Genomic DNA, 23,490 nt, shown 5'->3' on the forward strand with positions numbered 1-23,490 from the left:
CCTGGCCTCTGGGTCAGGCCACCGGCTCATCTCCATCTTGGAGGATGGATGGCAGCTAACAGATTGAGATTGAATCCTGACAAGACAGAAGTAGTTTTTGGGGAACCGGAGGCGGGCGGGTGTGGGGACTCCCTGGTCCTGAATGGGTAACTGTGCCCCTGAAGGACCAGGTGCGCAGCCTGGGAGTCATTCTGGGCTCTCCATGGAGGTGCAGGCCCAGTCTGTGTCCAGGGCAGCTGTATATCAGCTCCATCTGGTACGCAGGATGAGACCCTATCTGCCCACAGACTGTCTCACCACACCGGTGTATGCTCTAGTTATCTCTCGCTTTGACTACTGCAATGCACATTACGTGGGGCTACCTTTGAAGGTGACCCAGAAACTGCAATTAATGACTGGGGACTGGGAGCGGCCGCCGAGACCACATAACACCGATCCTGAGAGATCTGTATTGGCTCCCAGTACATTTCTGAGCACAATTCAAAGTGTTGGTGCTGACCTTGAAAGCCCTAAACGGCCTCAAAGGCCCAAGATACCTGAAGGAGCGTCTCCACCCCCATCGTTCTGCCCGGACACTGAGGTCCAGCGCCGAGGGCCTTCTGACGGTTCCCTCGCTGCGAGAAGCCAAGTTACAAGGAACCAGGCAGAGGGCCTTCTCGGTAGTGGCACCCGCCCTGTGGAACGCCCTCCCACCAGATGTCAAAGAGAACAACAACTACCAGACTTTTAGAAGACATCTAAAGGCAGCCCTCTTTAGGGAAGCTTTTAATGTTTAACAGACCACTGTATTTTAATACTTTGTTGGAAGCCGCCCAGAGTGGCTGGGGAAGCCCAGCCAGATGGGTGGGGTATAAATATTATTATTATTATTATTATTATTATTATTATTATTATTATTATTATCTCGTCCAGCTTTCCATTCTCAAGGGCAGCCAAATGCCCCTCAGAACCTAGGAATACGGGTAGACTGATTCTGGAACTGGAGGTTCAGCAAGAACACAAGAAAACCTTCCCACACTGGAGGAATGGCAGATGAAACTGATGGACTATATGGAACTGGCGGAAATGACTGGTAGAATCCGTGACCAGGGAGGAAGATTGGAAGAAATTCAAAGATTATCTACAGAAACACTGTAAAATTAAGGTGCTACTGGAAGGATTTTTTTATTTTGACTATGGCAGACCAACACGGCTACCTATCTGTAACTGTAAAATTAAAGAATGTTAGAGTGATGTTGGATTGAAAATAAGTGGTTTCCAGCTGTACAGGATTTAAAGTTATAGATAGACTAAGATTAAGGATTAGGATTAAAGAAGTTTAAGGAAATGGAAATTTGGCTTTTAAGAGGCAAATTTTAATGTTATATTATATTAAGATTAAAGATTGGGATTAAAAAAGAGGGAAAGAAATTGCTGGACAAATAATTTGAACTGGAATACAAAAGAGGGAGGTATGAGGAGGTCCAGAAAATAAGTAAATTTAAAGATGGAAATGAAAAGGTGATATTGTTTTTAATTGTTCTCTTTTTCTTGTATTTTTTTTCTTGTTCTTTTTTTTTCTTTCTTTTTTGGATTATGTATTGTGCATTTTTGAATTGTGTATTTTTCGTTTATGTTTTTCTGTTTAATCTTCTATTGAAACCTTAATAAATATCATTAAAAAAAAAAAAGAAAACCCTGGCTGCTGCGTCAGGCCAAGGGCCTACCTAGTTCAGGATCCTGTCCTCACAGGAGCCACCCAGAGGAAAACTCACAAGCAGGATCCGAGCCCTAGAGCCCTCTCTCCTACTGCGGTTTCCAGGAATACAGAAGTATCGCTGTCTCCCAACTGCAGAGACACCAGCAGCCACTGTTAGGTTTACGCTCCCATGAATTTGTCCAGTCCTCTTTTAAAGCCATCCGAGCTGTTGGGAAATTGATTTAAAATTTACAGATTGTTCTCTGCTGTAAGAAAATTCTATGAAGATGATGTACAGATGGTATGTGACACCAGTGCAGTTAGGGAAAATGTACAAAACTCGCTCAAACTTATGTAAGAAAAAGGAGGGGACATTCTGCCACATGTGGTGGGACTGTAATGAAATTAAGAAATTTTGGGAAATGATATACAGTGAATTGAAGAAAATGTTCCATTTTTTTAACATTTGTTAAAAAAAAAAACCTGAAGCATTTCTGTTAGGGATTGTAGGAAAAGACCTGCCAAAGAAGTTGGAAAATATCTTTATGTATGCGACAACGGCGGCGAGAGTCTTAATAGCACAAGGATGGAAGATTGAGGAAACCCCGACTAAAGAACTATGGCAAGAGAAACTGATGGACTATGCAGAACTGGCAAAATCGACACACAAACTAGGGGACAAGGATAACTGTGACTTTAAAAAGGAATGGGAACCTTTTACAAAGTATCTAAAGATGCAACAAAGTGAATTGGGCTCCTTGGCAGGTTTTGAATAAACACTCACAAACTTTCTATTGATAATAACCAGTTAGATAAATTAAGGATTTATACAATTTTGTATAAATCCTTAGCATTTATAGAGATAACAAAGTCTGGAACTGAGGGAAGTCGGGGGCGGGGGGGTTGTTTTATGGGAGGGAGAAAAGGGGGGGATTAGGGATGATATGTTTTAAGATTAATATGTTTTGTTTAATTTCCTAATAAAAAAAACATTAAAAATAATAATAATAAATAAAGCCATCCGAGCTGTTGGCCATCACTGCCTCCTGTGGCAGGGAGTTCCGCAGTTTAACAATGCATTTGTTTGAATAAGTAGTCCCTTTTCTTCACCCCGAATCTTCCAGAGTTCAGCTTCGTTGGAGAAGGTGCTCATCTGCAACGTTGCGGCTTTGCGTAGTAGGTTAATTATCACCGTGGGTTGGCTGGCAAAGCACGAGCCCGTTGGGTTAATCTCGAACTCGGGGCCGAGGGTCCTGAGCCCAGGTATCCTGTTGCCAAGCTGGTCTTGAGGAAGTGGACCCTGCTCAGGGGCGGGTGGCGATTCATTCGCCCCATGGACTAATTCAGGAGGGGGCAGTCCTGGGAGGCTTCGCCCCGCTCTTAAGGGCTGCCAAGTGGACCCGTGTTCCAGCCAGTCAGGCCTGACCTCCACAGTCCGGGAATCGTAGAATTGGAAGGGACCCTGTGGTCATCTAGCCCAACCCTCTGCAATGCTGGGATCTCCTGCCCAACACGGGGCTCAAACTCACGATCTTGAGATTTAGAGTCTCATGCTCTACAGACTGAGCAGCCGTTTAATTTTTATATGCTGATATTATTATTTTATACTATTCTAATGATTGTTGAATGTTACTTTATTTGATGTAGATTGCTTATTTTAAAGCTGTTTTATTATCATTAGATTGTTATAAGGTGTACATTCTTGGTTTCTTCAGCTTGTAAACCATCTTGAATATTGTAAAAGAGAAAGGCGGTACAGTGGTACCTCGGGTTAAGTACTTAATTCGTTCCGGAGGTCCGTTCTTAACCTGAAACTGTTCTTAACCTGAAGCACCACTTTAGCTAATGGGGCCTCCTGCTGCTGCTGCGCAGCCGCACGATTTCTGTTCTCATCCTGAAGCAAAGTTCTTAACCTGAAGCACTATTTCTGGCTTAGTGGAGTGTGTAACCTGAAGCGTATGTAACCCGAGGTACCACTGTATACAAATTAAAAGTGATGATGATGATGATGATGAACGTCCAGCCCCAGCAATGAGTCTCTTCACTTCAGGCTGATGGCCAGGGCTCTGGCTCTCAAACGGTTAACCCCCCCCCCCCCCCCAGATAGGGATCCTCCCCACTCTCATCTTTGGGGGTTCAGCTTCAGCAGCTCACCCCCAGACACGTCAACCCAGGGAAACTCTTCAGAGCTCAAAGTACCAAAGCTCACTCATGCGGCTAGTCCGCAACATCTGCTGTCATCGAAGCATGCAGGGGTTTGGGGGCGGCACTCCTATTAACCAGGGAAGGTATATAGGAATTGGGTGTGTGTGTGGGGGGGAGACTTCTCAAACCCCCCCAATCCATTTTTTTGCCTTTTCTCAAACGGGCTGCCTGTGCGTGGGGGAGATCTCTGTCGAGGGGGGTGCCCCCACCCCATGCATACCCCCCCAGAGGGATAAGCGGCTCCTTAGACGGCGGTTGGAACAGCTCGGTCGTTAGAGCCTGAGGCTTTTAATCCCAAAGTCGTGGGTTCGAGTTCTGCTTGGAGCAAAAGATTCGTGCGTCGCAGCCTGGGGTTGGGCTGGATGACCCTTGTGGTCCCTTTCTAGTTCCGCCGTTCTTCTAGGGCTCTCCGCGGAGGCTCCGGCGACGAGAGGGTTACGGCTGCTCCCCCCCCCGGCCCACCCCGTTCCCCGCCCCGGGAGAGAGGGAAGGAGGGCGGGCGGCTGGCTCCTGGGAAAGGAGCCGCCGGGCAGCCGCTGCTCAGTCGCGGCGAGCCGGGCGAGCGCAGCTGAGCCGGCGCGCCCTGCTCGTCTTTGCGCCCCAGAGCCAAGCGCACCTGCCCAGAGGGGGACCCCGATGGGAGCCCGGCACGATGCCCCGACGGCGGCGGCATGAGCAGGCGGCGGCGGCGGCGGCCAGAAGCCCCCTTGGGAGCCCCGGAGAGACCACCCGCAACCTCTCCATCGACCGGCCGGGACGGAGGTGAGCAGCAGCGCATCGGGGCGCATTGCGCGTCTGGGAAAGGAGAGCCGTGGAGACGTGGGTGGGGGGACCCCCATTCTCTTGGGCTGGGGCTCCTCTTCCTGCGCCACGGAGCGAGAGAGGTCCCCTGAACACGTGCAGAGTGTTTTCCCTTTTCCTCCTGGGCAGCCGCCGCGGCCCTCGCTTTTGCGCATGGGGATGGTTAAGTTCTCCTCTTAGAAATTGAATTATACGATTGCAATTAATTACACGTTATTAGTCACTTTTTAATAGACGGAAATATCTCAGGGGGTTGGAGCGGGCGACCCTCGGGGTCCCTTGACAATTCCCAGCGGCTTGCAACAGTAATAGACACATACATTAAAATGGGTTAAATTAAATTAACTAAATTTACCGGTTGCTTTTTTTTTTTTTTTTACAAAAACAACTGAGTGCAGCTTAGGATAAAACGCACATGTACATTAGAGTGGGCTATCCCCACTTATCCTCAGAACAACCCTGCCAGGTAGATGAGGCTGTGGACAGAACCTCAAACCCCCCCCCCAAATAAACCCCAGCAAGCATCATAGCTGAGTACACATTCGCACTCGGGTCTTTGCCCTCGGGGTAGCAAATAATAATGGGCTCTCATGCCCAAATCTGTCACACCACGCCTGACATTCGGCAGACTCAGGAAAGCAGGCTGGCTTTTAAAAATTCTTTTGCCTTGGCAAACTTTACTCCTTTAGGGTCTGTGCCAGGTTGAGCCAGACAAATGGATAGTCCAGTCCATGGTTAATTTATAAAAGGAAAGGTTCTGGGGTTCTAAGCCCTGCTTAGAAATTAAGCCCTTCGCCCTGGATGATCAACACACTTAACTATTCAATAAATTTTACAAACCGCCTGATAATCAGCAAATCTCTCAGCTGTGTACATAAAACAGTGAAATAACCACACAGATAGAAATCAGCCGAATTCAAAAACAAGTTAGGCATGACTAAATTACACGTCCGGACAGACTGGCTTGCTGAAATATATATATTTAGCAGGCGTCTAAAAGTATATAAAAGCACCTGACGAATGTTCCTAGCGAAAATGCATCACGTGCAGGGCTGTTTGCTTAGTGAGGAATGTACTCTGCACGTCCCCAGGGGCCTTTGGATGCCCCAGATCTGACTCCTGGGGCTGAAAAAAGATTCTGGAATTAAGGCCAGGGCTCAAATGAAGCCCCATATCGGTCCAACTAGGAAAGTATCACAGAACTGTAGAGTTGTAGAAAGGGACCCTAGGGTCATCTAGTCCAACCCCCTAAAATGCAGGAACCTCAGCCAATCGTAGATACCCAAAAGGAACAGTGGAGTTGCAAACTTTATGTAGGACCAACGGAAGTGGAGATCAAGCTTTCAAACGCCCCAGAACTCCTCTTCAGGTTAGGCGTTAAGAAGAAGGGGCAGACAGGCAGGAGAATTGCAGAGCCCAGAGAGACCCCCAAAGCTCATCTAGCCCAGCCCGCTTCAGTGCGGGAATCGCAGTGGTGATTCTCTTTGCACCCTGATTAGGGGCCTCAAAGATTGCACTGGGCCTCCCCCCCCCCGCATGAATGTCAGCCCCTCTTCTGATCGCTGGTGACCCAGAAGTAATTTTAGGTAAAGGTAAAGGGACCCCTGACCATTAGGTCCAGTCACAGACAACTCTGGGGTTGCGGCACTCATCTCGCTTTATTGGCCGAGGGAGCCGGCGTCCAGCTTCTGAGTCATGTGGCCAGCATGACTAAGCCGCTTCTGGCGAACCAGAGCAGCGCATAGAAATGCCGTTTACCTTCCCGCCGGAGCGGTACCTATTTATCTACTTGCACTTTGACGTGCTTTCGAACTGCTAGGTTGGCAGGAGCAGGGACCGAGCAACGGGAGCTCACCCCGTCGCGGGGATTCGAACTGCCGACCTTCTGATCGGCAAGTCCTAGGCTCTGTGGTTTAACCCACAGCGCCACCCGCAGCCCTTTTAGACATGGCCTAATGTCTCCAGGATGGCAGAGGGAACTGCTGCCTGTCTCTCCCAGTTCCCTGGACCTTCTGCCCCCTTAGCCACTGAGATCAGTTATGGACCCCCAAAAGGAGACTTCTAAAACCTCGAGAGCCACTGGCAGCCTTTACAGTCAAGACTGTGCTATGTTCTGGTTTCGGGGTCTTACGGACTGGCATTTCCCCATGTGGTTGGTATTCTGCAACATCTATAGCTCCATTTCTGCAGCATGGGACTCTGAATCTCAGGGCCCTGGGCGAAATATTCCTCCATTGCAGGGGGCTGGATTAGATGACCCTCGTGCTCCTGCCCACGAGGCTATGCCATTGACGTAATAATCGTGTGTCAGGATTTATACGAGACCATCCACACGTCATTCCGTTTTATTAGTTGTTTTGGGACTTTTCCCGTGTGGATCTGGACAGCCAAGCCTCACGAGGAACGGCTGAGAAGCAATATGCTATATTAAATGTAAAGTATTGGTTGTGTTTAGAATAGATTTATGAAAGATTTAGAAAACTTATTGATTAGAATATTTGTGTGAGATTGCATGGGGAAAATACGGAATAACAGATACAATCTTGCTTAAAATGTATATAGGAAGTGCAGTGTAAGCGACGGAAGTCAATCAACGAAATTTTATTATTATTTTCATATTGAGATATTTATAGAATAAATTTGGAAGAAATTCTTCCAACTTTTCTTCTTCTTTTTCTCTTTTGTTTTTTTTATCTATGTTTGCTTATCTGAAATATATACGTATATATTTGCAATATTTTGCTTAGATTTTGTAACAATTGTGTTAAATAAATTAAATAACTAAATAAAGGGGGGGGGAGAGAGAAGTAATATGCTAGCCACCTTTAAATCTTTGAAGGCCTGTCCCATGGATGATGGAGCAAGCTTGTTTTTCTGCTGCCCCAGAGGGTGGGACCCACGGATTCAAATTGCAAGAAGGGAGATTCCAGCCAAATACCAGGAATGCTATTCCAACCAAATATTAAGAAGAACTCTCTGAGGGCTAAGAGCTGTTTTAACAGTGGAACAGACAACCTAGGAATGTGGCAGACTCTCCTCGTTGTAGGGTCTTAATTAAGCCTTTGGAGATTCTTTTGCATTGCAGGGGGCTGGACTAGAATATGACCCATCTCTACAATTCTGTGATTGCCATCTGGAGAGGAAATCTTGTACTACAGCGCAACAAAAGCAGGACACCCCCCACACCCCCCCAGGAATAATAAAATCATCATCATCATCACCACCACCACCACCATCATCATCTGTGGCGTCAAAGGAAGTCAGGATTTCCGCTGGAAGTTCTGGAAACAGAGTGGGATGACTACCCCACAGCTTTTGCAGGCAGAAAAGCTATCGAAAGCAGAATCACGTCTAACCGCCCTGGCAGCGTCACGAGTGCAATTCATTGTGAATGAATAATTAAAAAAAAAATAAAAAAGGATGTCTGGAGGGGCCCTTAGCAGTGTCCTAACTGGGAAAGATGGAGGTCACAAGGAGAAGGGGACGACAGAGGATGAGATGGTTGGACAGTGTTCTCGAAGCTACCAGCATGAGGGAGGCAGTGGAAGACAGGAGTGCCTGGCGTGCTCTGGTCCATGGGGTCACGAAGCGTCGGACACGACTAAACAACAACTGGATCTGTCCAGGGACGTGGGTGGCGCTGTGGGTTAAACCACAGAGCCTAGGACTTGCTGATCAGAAGGTCGGCGATTCGAATCCCCACGACGGAGTGAGCTCCCGTTGCTCGGTCTCTGCTCCTGCCAACCTAGCAGTTCGAAAGCACGTCAAAGTGCAAGTAGATAAATAGGTATCGCTCTGGCGGGAAGGTAAACGGCGTTTCCGTGCGCTGCTCTGGCTCGCCAGAAGCAGCTTAGTCATGCTGGCCACATGACCCGGAAGCTGTACGCCGGCTCCCTCGGCCAATAAAGCGAGATGAGCGCCACAACCCCGGAGTCGGTCACGACTGGACCTAATGGTCAGGGGTCCCTTTACCTTTACCTGGATCTGGGCAGCCTTTGGGGCTCCTGGACAAGTGTCCCACTGACATCCATACATTTCAGTAGGGATTATGTGGGAGGACTTGTTGGCGGATTGTGCCCCATGTGGGACACTGAGCTGTGCCCCCTTTGACAGAGCTGGTCCCTGATCTGGAGGCTTTCCCCCTCCCTCCCTGAAAACCTCCCCCCCCCCTTCGCAAGGAACCCTTAAGGAGCAGGCTGTGGGTGTTTGGGGACAAAGAGTTCAGGCGTATCACAAACGACTTCCCGAGATGATAGCTTTTAACAGTGCCAGCATCTTCTTCAAACACCGTCACACCGCCTCCCCCAGGTTGGTGGAGGCTGTTAAGGGAGGATACAGCAGGCGATGCGGGAAAGACCCATTTCCGTCCGAGTAGGCAAAACTGGGCTGGAAGGATGGACAAATCACTGTGATTTCTGGTGTACGGGCTGCTTCCTTCATTCCTCGGCCAGTGAACACAGAAAGCTTCTTCTGCGTCCAGCCTGCACTGGTTGACAGCAGCATTCTACCTGATAGGAGATGCTCAGAACATTTGCAGAGCACCAGGTTCATAGGATTGTAGAGTTGGAAGGGACCCCTGGGGTCATCTAGTCCAACCCGCTGCAGTGCAGGGATCTCAGCTAAAGCATCCATGGCAGATGGGCACCCAACCTCTGCTTAAAAACTTCAAATGAAGGAGAATCGACCACTTCCCAAGGGAGATTGTTCCACTATCAAACAGCCCTTGTTGTCAGAAAGCTTTTCCTAATGTTTAGTCCAACTCTGCCCTGAAGTCAATGCAGCCTTGAAAGGGGAGTCTCCTCACAGCAATTTCTCTCTCTTTTTTTAAGGGGTGGTTTAGTATTTCTAGCACACAAAGAATGAAGATTCCTCCTCTCTCCCCAGCCACGCAGGGGCCCTCCCCGGATCCTATTTATGTTTTCATTTTTGCCGCCCGTCGGCACCAGCTAACAAAATTGCGACGATAAAAAACTGAGTTTCAAGCGGTAATTGCATCAGCGCAAATGCAATTTCTGAAGCCTACGGAACACATGGAGGCGGCAGCCGGGGCATAAATGAGCAACCTGGTTAAAACTGCCTCTCCCCCTTCCCTAAATGCTTCTGCTTGCTTTGGGAAAATGTGGCGCTAGGAGGGTCTTAATCTGCCTGGCTTAATGGCTCTGGGGAAGAGAGAGAGAGGGATGAAGGGAGAATGTGACTTAAAAGACAGGCCTGGATAGTTCCTCATGACCAGCCTAACTTCAAAGGGGGATAAAGGAAACAGGTCTCCCCTTAGGGCAGCCTGGCCCTGGGACTGCACTGTTTATCTGAATCATAGATACCTTATAGTCTTTCCTGTTTTCTGAATGCAGGCAATTCAAAACTAAATCAGAGGAATACCTTCCCCTAATATCATAGAGCCACAAAATTTTAGAGTGGGAAGGGACACCCGAGGGTCATCCAGTCTGACCCCCGGAAATGCAGGAGCCTCAACTGAAGCATCCCTGACCAATGGTCATTCAACCTGTTTAAAAACCTCCAAGGTAGGAGAGCCCACCACCTTCAGAGGGAGTCTGTTCCACTGTCAAACAGCTCTTCCAGGCAAAAAGATATTCCTAATGTTTCATTGGAATCTCCTTCCTTGCAACTTGAAGCCATGGGTTCGAGTCCTACCCTCCAGAGCAGGAGAAAACAAGCTGGCTCCCTCTTCCATGTGGCAGCCCTTGAGATATTTGAAGATGGCTGTCCTGTCAGCTCTCAGTCTCCCCTTCTCCAGGCTACACATACCCAACTCCTCCAGCCATTCCTCATAAGGCTCCTCTGCAAACCTTCCAGCTTGTCAGTATCCATCTTAAACTGTGGCACCATGACACAGGGACACAGTGCTCCAGGGGTGGCCTGACCAAAGCGGAATGTTGTTATTGTTGTTGTTTAGTCGTTTATTTGTGTCCGCCTCTTCGTGACCCCATGGACCAGAGCACGCCAGGCACTTCTGTCCTCCACTGCCTCCCGCAGTTTGGTCAAACTCATGCTGGTAGCTTCGAGAACACTGTCCCACCATCTCGTCCTCCGTCTTCCCCTTCTCCTTGTGCCCTCCATCTTTCCCAACATCAGGGTCTTTTCCAGGGAGTCTTCTCTTCTCATGAGGTGGCCAAAGTCTTGGAGCCTCAGCTTCAGGATCTGTCCTTCCAGTGAGCACTCAGGGCTGATTTCCTTCAGAATGGATAGGTTTGAACTTCTTGCAGTCCATGGGACTCTCAAGAGTCTCCTCCAGCACCATAATTCAAAAGCATCAAGGCGATCAGGGATAATGGAGATTGTACAGTGAGGGGGGAAAACATATTTGATCTCCTGCGTTTGCCCTCTGACAAAGAAATAACCAGTCCATTAATTTTAATGGTAGGTTTATTGTAGCTGTGAGAGACAGAATTACAACAGGAAAACCCCCAGGAACCCAGAAGACAAAAATCAGAGATTGATGTGCATTGATGTTGTTTGTTGTTTAGTCGTGTCCGACTCTTTGTGACCCCCCTGGACCAGAACACGCCAGGCAATCCCTAAGAATGGATCAGTTGGATCTTCTGGCAGTCCATGGGACTCTCAAGAGTCTCCTCCAGCACCAGAATTCAAAAGCATAAAGAAGGTCAGCCTTCTTTATGGTCCAGCTTTCACTTCCATACATCACTACTGATGTAGAATAGAGTGGGACTACTACTGGACAGGTGGGGCTCATCCACCTGGAAAGGCAGCCCATCCAGGAGAAGGAAAACTCTCGATCATAAAGTTTTTTTAGGAGAAGAAAAGACCTGGGAGCAAAGCCTCTAAGGCGGTTGGATGGCGCCTTGTACGCCTCCATCCAGCAACTCCTGCAGCCAAGCCGGTGCCAAATGTCTTCCTCTGCTTTCCGTTGGACCACATCCGTGAGGGGGTCTTGTCAACTTGGCAGCCCAGGACCTCCAGACACACTCGCTGCGGAGGTCACTTCGGTGATGCTAACACAGCAAAAACAATGCAGTTATGAGTTACCAGTCTCTGTAGCTACAGCAAGCGCTGTGATTCTGGAGCAGTTTGATTTGGCCCGCCAAAGCACACTCCATTGTCTCTGGAGAATGACGGATGCCCGCAAAATTACCAATCCTCCATTCATTCATTTACTGTGTTTCGCACTGCATTCCTGCCAGTGCATTTAAAAGATATTTATGCTGGTGACCATCGCTGCCTCTCCTGGGAGCAAATCCCAGAGCTTCAGCTGTACTGGATAAGGCCCCCCACTGGGTTCTAGTATTATGGGAGGGAGGAAAGTTCTCTATCCACTTTCTCTACAACATGCATAATTTAGCACACCTCTGTGAGGTCTCTCTCTCTGCCCCCCCCCCATCTACCACATTTTTCGCACCATAAGACGCACCTGACCATAAGACGCACCTAGTTTTTAGAGAAGGAAAACAAGAAAACAAATATTCTGAACGAAACAGTGGATGTATGATTTTTGTGGTTCATGCTGTGGCCACAGACATGTGATTTGACGGTGAGTTTGGGGTAGCCCAGTGCAAAAATCCTGAGGATCCATGTGGATCCATGCTTTGTAACCACGTTTTTGCGCCATTGCGGCCCCACGCAACAGTGGGTGCGTGGTTTTTTTGATACAGGCTGTAGCCATGGACATGCTATGTGATCTGGTGGTGAATTTGGGGTGACCCAATGCAAAAAGTCTGAGGATCCATGGGCTTTTACCTCCCCTCTCCCAGGCAGCCTCCTTTGTCGCTAACATCCCTTATCTCCCTCCCGATCGCTTGCCGATCAGCTGTTTCCTTTCAGCACTCCCTTCCCTCTTGTTTGCCATAATGTCTTTTCCTTAGCTGGAGCAGTTTTTTGCTCCTCCTTTTCTTCTAATTTCTCTTCTCATTGCTTTAGTCTCTCTGTCTCCTCTCCTTGCAAGTTTGCTCTTTACCTCCCCACTCCCTGGCAGCCTCCTTTTTCGCATCCCTTATCTCCCTCCCGATTGCTTGCCCATCAGCGGCTTTGTTTCAACACCCCCTTCCCTCTTTCAAAAAAAAAGAAAAAGAGCACAATCTGCTTTTTGCCCCGGGCAATTCGGCTCCAGGGACCACGCATTCGCTCCATAAGGCGCACAGACATTTCCCCTTACTTTTTAGGAAGAAAAAAGTGTGTCTTATGGAGCAAATAATACGGTATCTAGCCTTTTCGCTAGATAAAAAATAAAAAAGCAACCCCAAATGTTGTAACCTTTCCTCTTAAAATAATTGCTCCACCCGCTTGATCATTCCGATTGTGTTTCTTCTGCAAACAAGCAGAGATGCCTGCAACTGATAAAATGCACTTTTGATCAAAGTCACGCACTGGATCCTTCAAGGAAGGGGTGACCCTCCCCAGAATGAATTGCCTGCCCCGCTGTTAACACCTCCATCCTGTCTGGGTTGGACTTCCTGGGTGCCTCCTTTGGGCATCTGAGCAGGGGTCCCTTCATGCCTTAACCTCTCAGGGGCTCCAGGGCTGATGCCTCTGCCAGGCCACGTAGTTGAGGATTCCCAGCGGCGACTCAACTTCTCGGAAATATCAAGTTTCTAGGCCTTATGATCAGAGGTCGGTTTCTAGAAAGGGACATGCCATGATACCCCTCTGGGCACCAGCAACTGAAGGAGGACACTCACAAACATGAAAAAAGGGCAACACCGTTTAGTTGTGATCCCTGCATTGCAGGGGGTTGGAATGGATGACCCTCAGGGGTCCCTTCAAAAATCTGTAGTTCTATGATCATAGACAGTGAGCGGCCAGGAGAGACCCAAGTCCTGGGAGGGGGAAACAGCCAGACATGATGGATCCCTGTTTTGCCAGCTGGAGAAGCAGAGACAGATAGGAGAGGCAGTATGGCAGCCAAGTCCTTTTTCATGCCATGCTCAGTTGACCTATGGAACTCCCTTCCACTGGAGGCAGTGGTGGCCACTAACGTGGATGGTTTTAAAAGAGGATTAGACAGATTCATGGAGGAAGAGATCTGATCTTCCAGTATCCAAAGGGCTGCCACATACAAGTGATAGAGAAGGTTTGGAGCCAATTGATCCATATTACAAAAAAAGGGGGCGATTTAGACTAAACACTGGGATGAACTTCCTGGCAGTACGGGCTGTTCCACAGTGGCAGAGGCCAGAAAGTTTTTCAGCCCACAGCCCACTGTGATAAGAATTTTAAGGTCTTAGATATATACTAAATGTTCATAAATATACCAACCAAGCACGTACATAGATCAGCACAGGAAGACCAACCTGAAACCATTTTTTTGGCTCCCAAACTGACCAAATGTTTTCTCTGCAAGGTCAAAGGAAAATGGAAAAGCCTCCCCATTGTCTTTTCCTTCACAAATCCTGTCTTAAGGATATGTCTGTGTATGAATAGGGTGAGCCTGTGACCTGGCTCAGGAACTTAAGTATTTATCATTCCAAAAGACTGGCCAGGCTCCCTAGGGTATCCAATCAAGTGAGCATTAACAGGTAACCTGTCAAACAAGATAAACAACGCACTCAGATTTCTGCTGTAGACCGCCTTTTCTGTGATGTAGGTATGATGTTTCTGGGGAGTGGTCTTAGGTTACACCCCTTCTGTGATGTATATATGATGTATAGGGGTAGCGGTCTTGAGCTCCAGGGCAGGGAATTTAAAATGTCTATACAAGGGCAGGCACACCTTTGTTCTGGGTCCTCCTCCTTTCCTGCGTGTGAGGGGAGCACCCTGTTGCAACAGATCAATAAAGATCAGGCTTACGAGCTGCTTTGCTTCTCAATATTCTCTGGTTGGCCTCTGTTATTTTCTCCTACCCACAGGGAACCTACGTAAGGACTCTGTATGGGCTCTTGGATACCCCATAAGGGGAAAAGGGCAGATTTTGTTTACAGCACCACCTGCCAGGGATGCTGGAGCAGGGGGTTGGACTGGAGGACCTTTGAGGGTCCCCCCTCCAACTCTGATGATTCTATAAGCCTAGCTGGAAAGACACCGTCTCTTACTTGGGACCCCGGCACGAAAGATGATTCAGGTCTTTCTCTCTCTCGTTATTTCACATGGTTCGAGTCTGACTCCTGGTACTCCATGAAGACCAGCAAATCCCAAAATTATAATTACTTATTAAAACGTATTCTGCTGCTCAGATTAAGGCAAGGCATGAGTTGCATGCAGGCTTTGGCATTTGGGGACAGGAGGCAAGGATTGTGGCACACATTTCCAGCACGAGACCTTGGAAGGAGCAAGTACAAGTAACTTGTGGCCACTGAGCAGCGGCAACCAGAATCCCAATAATATTAATAATAATAATATAATATTATTTATACCCCACCCATCTGGCTGGGTCTCTCCAGCCACTCTGGGTGGCTTCCAACAAAATATTAAAATACAGTGGTCTGTTAAACATTAAAAGCTTCCCTAAACAGGGCTGCCTTCAGATGTCTTCTAAAAATCTGGTAGTTGTTTTTCTCTTTGACATCTGATGGGAGGGTGTTCCACAGGGCTGGCGCCACCACCGAGAAGGCCCTCTGCCTGGTTCCCTGTAACCTCACTTCTCCTAGGGAGGGAACAGCCAGAAGGCCCTTGGAGCTGGACCTCAGCATCCAGGCAGAACGATGGGAGTGGAGACGCTCCTTCAGGTCTACTGGCCTTTGAGGCCGTTTAGGGCTTTAAAGGTCACCACCAACATTTTGAATTGTGCTCGGAAAAGTAATCCCAAACAGTGGCTGGCCTTGGGTGGAGGTGTGGTTGGGCCAGGCATAGGAATATGCCTCCCCACCCCGGTTAAAGGGATCTCAGAAAGCTGGTGAAGTTTTCTTTGTCCCTGGAGAATTTGCTGCCAGTCAGAGCGGCACAGAGTCCCAGGAGAGAGAGGCAAACCTTCTGATCTGACACAAGTCAGCTTTTGTATTTCTCCCAAGCGAAAGGATGGCTGAGATGGCGTCTCCATCTGTTGAGGCTGAAATATCAGCACGAATCGGCAGCTGTTGCAGTAGCAGGAGATGAGGACAAGCGCTGCCAGTTGATTTGAATCTCTTTGGGTTTGTGGTCTAGAGAAGGGAACCAGGTTTGAGATTGTGACGCTGGTGGGGGCTTAGCAGAGAAGGAAGTGAATCAGCCTGCCAGACTTTGCCAACCTGGGGCCCAAAACAACTGCAGGTTGGCGGAGGATGCAGACCTGGGCAGCGCCTCTGAGCTTGTTAAGAGTGCAAGGCTTCGTATGAGCTCCCGAATGAGGTGGTGCGGCCACCAAAAAGGGCTGGTACAATTCCAGACTGCACCAACGAAGGTCTAACATCCAGGTCAAAGGAAATAATAGCCCTACTCTATTCTGCCTGGGTCAGTATCCTCCTGGAATCCTGTGTCCAGTTCTGGCCATGCCAGTTTAAGAAGGAGATTGAAAAACTGGAAGGAAGGTGTGCAGAGAAGGGCAACCAAGGAAATAATAATTCATTATTTATTCCCCGCCCATCTGGTTGAGTTTCCCCAGCCACTCTGGGCGGCTCCCAATCGAGTGTTAAAAACAATACAGCATTAAATATTAAAAACTTCCCTAAACTGGGCTGCCTTCAGATGTCTTTTAAAGATGAGATAGCTGCTTATTTCCTTCACATCTGGTGTTCCACAGGCGGGTGCCACTACCGAGAAGGCCCTCTGCCTGGTTCCCTGTAACTTGGCTTCTCGCAGGGAGGGAACCGCCAGAAGGCCCTTGGAGCTGGACCTCAGAGTCCGGGCAGAACGATGGGGGTGGAGATGCTCCTTTAAATATACTGGGCCGAGGCCATTTAGGGCTTTCAAGGTCAGCACCAACCCTTTGAATTGTGCTCGGAAATGTACTGGGAGCCAATGTAGGTCTTTCAAGACTGGTGTTATGTGGTCCTGGCGGCCGCTCCCAGTCACCAATCTAGCTGCCGCATTCTGAATTAATTGCAGTTTCCGGGTCACCTTCAAAGGTAGCTCCACGTAGAGCGCATTGCAGTAGTCCAAGCGGGAGATAACTAGATGATCGAGAGTCGAGAGACCAAGCCTTGTGAGGAACGGTCGAAGGAACCGGGGACATTTAGCCTGGAGAGCAGAAGACTAAGAGGAGACATGATAGCCATCTTCAAATATCTGAAAGGCTGTCACGGAAGATGGAGCAAGCTTGTTTTCTGCTGCTCCAGAGTGCAAGAGACCAAACCAATAGCTTCAGGTTACAAGAAAGAAGATTCTAACTAAATATCAGGAATAACTTTCTGTGGGTAAGAGCTGTTGGAGGTTGTGGACTCTCCTTGCTTGGAGGTTTCTAAGCAGAGGTTTGATGGCCATCTGTCATGGATAATTTAGCTGAGATTTCTGCATTGCAGCGGGTTGGACTGGATGACCCCCAGGGTCTCAAACTGACAATTACCGTATTTTTCACTCTATAAGACGCACCAGACCACAAGACGCACCTAGTTTTTGAACGAGGAAAACAAAAAAAAACATATTCTGAATCTCAGAAGCCAGAACAGCAAGAGGGATCGCTGTGCAGCGAAAGCAGCAATCCCTCTTGCTGTTCTGGCTTCTGGGATAGCTGCGCAGCCTGCATTCGCTCCATTAAGACGCACACACATTTCCCCTTACTTTTTAGGAGGGAAAAGTGAGTCTTATACAGCAAAAAATACGGTATGTTTATACTGCCATAAAATTTAGGGAACAAGCTGTACTACCAAAATGATTAAGGTTTTAAATGATAATTTTAGGTTATATTTTAGTGATCAAGATTTAATATATATATATTTTTAACTGCCGCTATATCTGAATCGTCTCTGTTGTACCCAACTGCAATTCAATTATGATTTTCCTGATATTGTAAGTTACCCGGAACTGGTCTGTGACCGTAATAATAAAATCCATTCATTCACACACCACCCAGAATAACACAGAGTTAACCAGGGCTAAAGAACCCCTGACCGATGGCCAGGGAAAAAGTGAGTCTTATAGAGCAAAAAATACGGTATATGATTCTTTGACTTGCTGCAACAGACTAGCACGGCTGCTGCTCTTGAACTTTTCTTCTTGTCTCCTCTTGTCCCGCAAATCCCAGCTGGGTTTGCTTTTTGTCCCAGTTCGGCGTCTTGGTGCTCTGCACATGCTCAGCAGCACTCTTTGCATTTCCTTGAGGCAGGCAGGCACCGAGAAACAGCCCGGCCGTGCCAGATTCCTGCTTGCTCTCCGTGGGAGAAAAGGAGGCCCCGGCAACCTGGACACTCCTCAAGCCCAGGCTTGCGCCAAACCCTAGACGTGGTTATTTACTCAGACCTCGAGATTAGCTGGGCAGGCGCTTGGCAGACGTGCCCAAACCAAACATGCCCAGGTGATGAAAATCCCTGACTTAGGGGCTGGGAGAGAGGCTGGGGAGTGTGGCTTGGAGCAAGCACTCTGCCTGCCTGGGGAAGGCGGCCAGGGTTAATCAATACCACTTAAACCCATTTGCCTATTTCCAAAACCTGGCTGCCTCTTCCCTTTTGAGGCACGGGAAGAAAGCGTGTGTCAGTCAAAGGACTGCTGTCTACTGTCACAAGCCTGCCTTTGTCTGCCCGTCAAAGGTTTGTCCTCACTAACTCAAAACTTCCTGGTTCCTAACTGGTTGTTGCAAGGCTGATTTAAGAGAAGTCATGTCCTTCCGATTGCTGCACCTCGTTTTGAAAGTGAGCCGGGGGGGGGGGGTGTATTTTAAGAGTCGTTTGCTAGGCAGAAACCCAACAGAGCCCAGTTCATTCTGTACCTTTTGAACTTCTGTCTGTTGAGCAGCTTCTATAGGAACAGGAACAGGAATAGGAATAGGAATAGGAATTTATTATTTGTACCCCGCCCATCTGGCTGGGTTTCCCCAGCCACTCTGGGCGGCTTCCATAGAAACCAAAAATATACTAAAATATCACACATTAAAAACTTCCCTGAACAGGGCTGCCTTCAGATGTCTTCTAAATGTCAGGTAGTTGTTTATCTCTTTGACATCTGATGGGAGGGCGTTCCACGGGGGGGGGGGGCGCCACCACCGAGAAGGCCCTCTGCCTGGTTTCCTGTAACTTGGCTTCTCACAGCAAGGGAACCACCAGAAGGCCCTTGGCACTGGACCTCAGCGTCCGGGCAGAACGATGGGGGTGGAGACGCTCCTATAGGAACAGGGACCCTGCAAGGATTTCAAAAACTTGTCTGCATTTAGCGGATGGGTGAATCGTAGGGTTGGAAGGGACCCTGACATCATCTAGATGCTGCAACGAAGGAATATGCAGCTGTCGCAGATTGAACCTGCAACCTTGGCATCACCAGCACCGAGCTCTAACCAACTGAGCTATCCAGTGACGATGGTGCTTCTGTTTTCTGAACAAGCAAGGGCTTCATAGAATCATAGAGTTTTTGAGTTGGAAGGGATCCCCAGGGTCCAACCCTGTAATGTAGGAATCCAAGCTAAATAGCATTTTTTTGGGGGGTGGGATCTTCTGAATTCTGGAGTCCTGACAATGTCAAGTCACTGTGCTACCAGAACAGGGACACTCCCAACTACCTCAGAAGATGGTGGAATCTCCTACCTTGGAGGTTTTTAAACAAGAGGTTGGACGGCTATCTGCCAGGGATTACCGGTTTTTTCGCTCCATAAGATGCACTTTTTTCTTCCTAAAAAGAAAGGGGAGATGTCTGTGCGTCTTATGGAGCGAATGTATGGTCCCTGGAGCCGAATTGCCTGGGGGCAAAAAGCAGATCATGCTTTTTTTTTTGGAAAGACGTAAGTGGGTGTTGAAACAAAGCCGCTGATCGTTTGCCGGGAGAGAGATAAGGGACGCTAGAGATAAAGGAGGCTGCCTGGGAGGGGGGAGGTAAAGACAGCAAACTTGCAAAGGGGGGAAACAGGAAGACTAAAGCAATAAGGAGAGAAATTAGAAGAAAAGGAGGAGCAAAAAACTGCCCCAGCTAAGGAAAAGACACTAAGGCAAACAAGAGGGAAGGGAGTGTTGAAAAGAAACAGCTGATCGGTGGGATCAGGAGGGAGATAAGGGACGCTAGCGATAATGAAGGCTGCCTGGGAGGGGGGAGGTAAAAGCCCATGGATCCTCAGGATTTTTGCATTGGGTCACCCCAAATTCACCATCAGATCACATAGCATATCCATGGCTACAGCCTACACCAAAAAAACCACGCAACCACTGTTTCGTGGGGCCACAATGGCGCAAAAACATGGTTACAAAGCACGGATCCACATGGATCCTCAGGATTTTTGCATTGGGCTACCCCAAACTCACCGTCAAATCACGTCTGTGGCCACAGCATGAACCACAAAAATCATACATCCACTGTTTCATTCAGAATATGTTTTTTCTTGTTTTCCTCCTCTAAAAACTAGGTGTGCCTTATAGTCAGGTGCGTCTTATGGAGTGAAAAAAACCACGGTATTTAGTTTTGATTCCTGGATTGAAGGGGGTTGGAATAGATGGCCTCTGAGGATCCCTTTCAGTTCTAAGATTCTATGACTTCCTTTCGCTTGCCACGGTGGGGAGGGCTAAAGCCGCTTTGGGCAAGAATTCCCACCAACTCCAGAGCCTGGTGGAAAGTTTTGGGTTCCTGTAAACCAAGTGTGCGCACACGACAGCTGGTTTGTGGCCAAGTCAGAGGCAGAGAGTGCGTTTCTGGGATATAAATAGGCCAGTGGCGGGATAATCAAATTGGGGGTCTGAGCACAGGCTGTTGCTGGGGGTCATGGGGGGGGGAGTAGCAGAGCATTGACGGAACGGGGTGAGGGTAAGAGAGAACCCAGGAAGCAGTCAAGCCATCCTTCCTTGTGACACACGCCATGCAGTCTGTGTGTCAGCTCCTGCCTCTCTCAGAGCATGCAATTTCCAGAGGGGTAGCTGTATCCGTCTGTCGAAGCAAAAAACAGCAGAGAGTCTTGGGGCACCTTGAAGACTCACCAGAACATCAGGAGTCCCTCTTTTAAAGCCATCCAAGTTGGGGGCTGTCCCTGCCTCATGTGGGAGGGAGTTCCACAGTTCGTTTAATGAGCTGCGTGAAAGATACCTGCATGGCAGGGGGTTGGACTAGATGATCACTGGGAGTCCCCCTCCAATGACAGTTGGCCATCGGTCAGGGGTTCTTTAGCCCTGGTTAACTCTGTGTTATTCTGGGTGGTGTGTGAATGAATGAATTTTATTATTACGGTCACAGACCAGTTCCGGGTAACTTACAATATCAGGAAAATCATAATTGAATTGCAGTTGGGTACAACAGAGACGATTCAGATATAGCGGCAGTTAAAAATATATATATATTAAATCTTGATCACTAAAATATAACCTAAAATTATCATTTAAAACCTTAATCATTTTGGTAGTACAGCTTGTTCCCTAAATTTTATGGCAGTATAAACATACCGTATTTTTTGCTGTATAAGACTCACTTTTCCCTCCTAAAAAGTAAGGGGAAATGTGTGTGCGTCTTAATGGAGCGAATGCAGGCTGCGCAGCTATCCCAGAAGCCAGAACAGCAAGAGGGATTGCTGCTTTCACTGCGCAGCGATCCCTTTTGCTGTTCTGGCTTCTGAGATTCAGAATATTTTTTTTCTTGTTTTCCTCCTCCGAAAACTAGGTGCGTCTTGTGGTCTGGTGCGTCTTATAGAGCGAAAAATACGGTAACTGGGTGGTGTGTTCATGGTGGTAACCCTGAAATGTGGTGGCCGAAGCTTCCTGTTTTCTGGCGTTTGTTCTATCGCATTTAGACATTTCCCAGATTCTGGAAGTGGGGAGAGAGAACCGATGCCCTGGGGCCATGGATTTAAAAACACTGCCGGGGCACTTTCTGCTTTTCCGCACTGAGATGGTGCAGCGATCTTCTTTTCCGCCATTTAAAGAGCTGGGGTTTTGGGGAGGTAGTCTGGGAGCTGCTTTCAGGTTCCTCGGAGCTTCAGTCCCCAAGTGCAGTGGTTGGGGGAATTCCACTCCTGCTAATATTGGATCACTGCATTAACATGTAGGGATCAGGCAGAGCAAATCCACATCCACGGTCTTTGAGCGAGGACGGGGTATTTGGGGAGAGGGCGGCACTGCTCTGGCCGCGAACTGAAGCCCTCTCAACGTGCCCATAGTTCGCTTAATGCGCTGCGTGAAACATACTTGCGTTGAAAGGGGGTTGGACTAGATGACCCATGGGGTCCCTTCCAACTCCATGATTCCACAGTTCTAAGAAGGAGATTCTTTTACTGGCCCTGAATCTTCCAACAGTCTATTTCGTTGGGAGTTCTATTTTACAAAAGTCTATCAGAATTCCCTTCACAGTGTTCACTCTGCTTAATCAGGTGTGTGTGTGTCATATAATTTTAGAATTAGAAGGGACCCCAAGGGGCATCTATATATCTGTACACAGAACCGCCCCGTTTGTCCCTCCTTTCACACCCACACAGATATAGAGGTGGCAACCAAGGAGAACTTTTCATGCATGCGATGAAAACGATGCCATCTCCTATCATTCATCTGTCTCTAAGGTGCCACAGGTTCTTTGCGGATCATGCCTGGGTGTGGCGGCACAGAGGGCAGGGGGCTGAGTGACCTCCATTTCTAGCCCTGGAGAGGCAGTTTTTTTAGTCTCTATAACCACCAGGTTAGGACCTGGTTGGGAAGGGGCTGCAAGACCTATTGCATGGGTAGGCAAACTAAGGTGCGGGGGCCGGATGCGGCCCAATCGCCTTCTCAATCCGGCCCGCGGACAGTCCGGGAATCAGCATGTTTTTACATGAGTAGAATGTCCTTTTATTTAAAATGCATCTCTGGGTTATTTGTGGGGCACAGGAATTCGTTCATTTTTTTCCCCCAAAATCTAGTCTGTCCCCCCCCCCCCCAAGATCTGAGGGACAGTGGGCCGACCCCCTGCTGAAAACGTTTGCTGACCCCTGGCCTATCTTTTCAGCCCCATCTCCCCCAATCTGGCACCGTCCAGTTCCCATGAGCCAAGCTACAACTCCTGCAGCCTAGCGGGTGTCAAACGTCTTGCCCTGCCGAGAGGGGGGGGTCTTGTCATCTGGGCAGCCCAGGACCTCCAATCACTCCCCAGGCTTGCGCAACTCAACGGTCTGACTTCACCCCCGGAGGCGCACTCCATTGTCTCTCGAGACAGGCGGATACCAACAGCATCAAAAAATTTCAAGGTGACTACCTTGTTACCAATGACAAACCTAGACAGCATCTTAAAAAGCAGAGACATTACCTTGCCAACAAAGGTCCGTATAGTAAAAGCTATGGTTTTCCCAGTAGTGATGTATGGAAGTGAGAGCTGGACCATAAAGAAAGCTGATCGCCGAAGAATGGATGCTTTTGAATTCTGGTGCTGGAGGAGACTCTGGAGAGTCCCATGGACTGCAAGAAGATCCAACCTCTCCATTCTGAAGGAAATCAGCCCTGAGTGCTCACTGGAAGGACAGATCCTGAAGCTGAGGCTCCAAGACTTTGGCCACCTCAGGAGAAGAGAAGACTCCCTGGAAAAGACCCTGATGTTGGGAAAGATGGAGGGCACAAGGAGAAGGGGACGACAGAGGACGAGATGGTTGGACAGTGTTCTCGAAGCTACCAGCATGAGTTTGACCAAACTGCGGGAGGCAGTGGAAGACAGGAGTGCCTGGCGTGCTCTGGTCCAGGGGGTCACGAAGAGGCGGACACGACTAAACGACTAAACAACAACACCTTGTTACAGGGGTGAAAATGTATGCAAAGTTCTGAAGTGTCTGGATCTGATTCTATTTTTTTCTTAATTCCTCCCCCCTTTCCTGACAAAGGAGCAGTCTTGTTACACCCCTTCATGGCTAT

General features: G+C 48.5%; 1 protein-coding gene across 3 annotated transcripts in view; it reads left to right on the plus strand.

The window, feature by feature from the left end:
- The first annotated feature begins 4,426 nt into the window (after nt 1-4,426).
- The window catches only part of GPR4 (G protein-coupled receptor 4), a 36,845-nt gene continuing 17,781 nt past the window's right edge, over nt 4,427-23,490 (plus strand). For 2 of the 3 annotated variants that reach the window (XM_081019101.1, XM_081019102.1), the window contains exon 1: nt 21,220-21,989. The gene's annotated coding sequence lies outside the window, so the exon portion shown is untranslated. Of the gene's footprint in view, nt 4,646-21,219; nt 21,990-23,490 lie in introns of those variants that run through there. The other variant, XM_081019099.1, reaches the window with a different exon arrangement.

The sequence above is a fragment of the Podarcis pityusensis genome (genome assembly GCF_964106645.2).
Source record: "Podarcis pityusensis genome assembly, chromosome: 8".
Lineage (NCBI taxonomy): Eukaryota > Metazoa > Chordata > Lepidosauria > Squamata > Lacertidae > Podarcis > Podarcis pityusensis.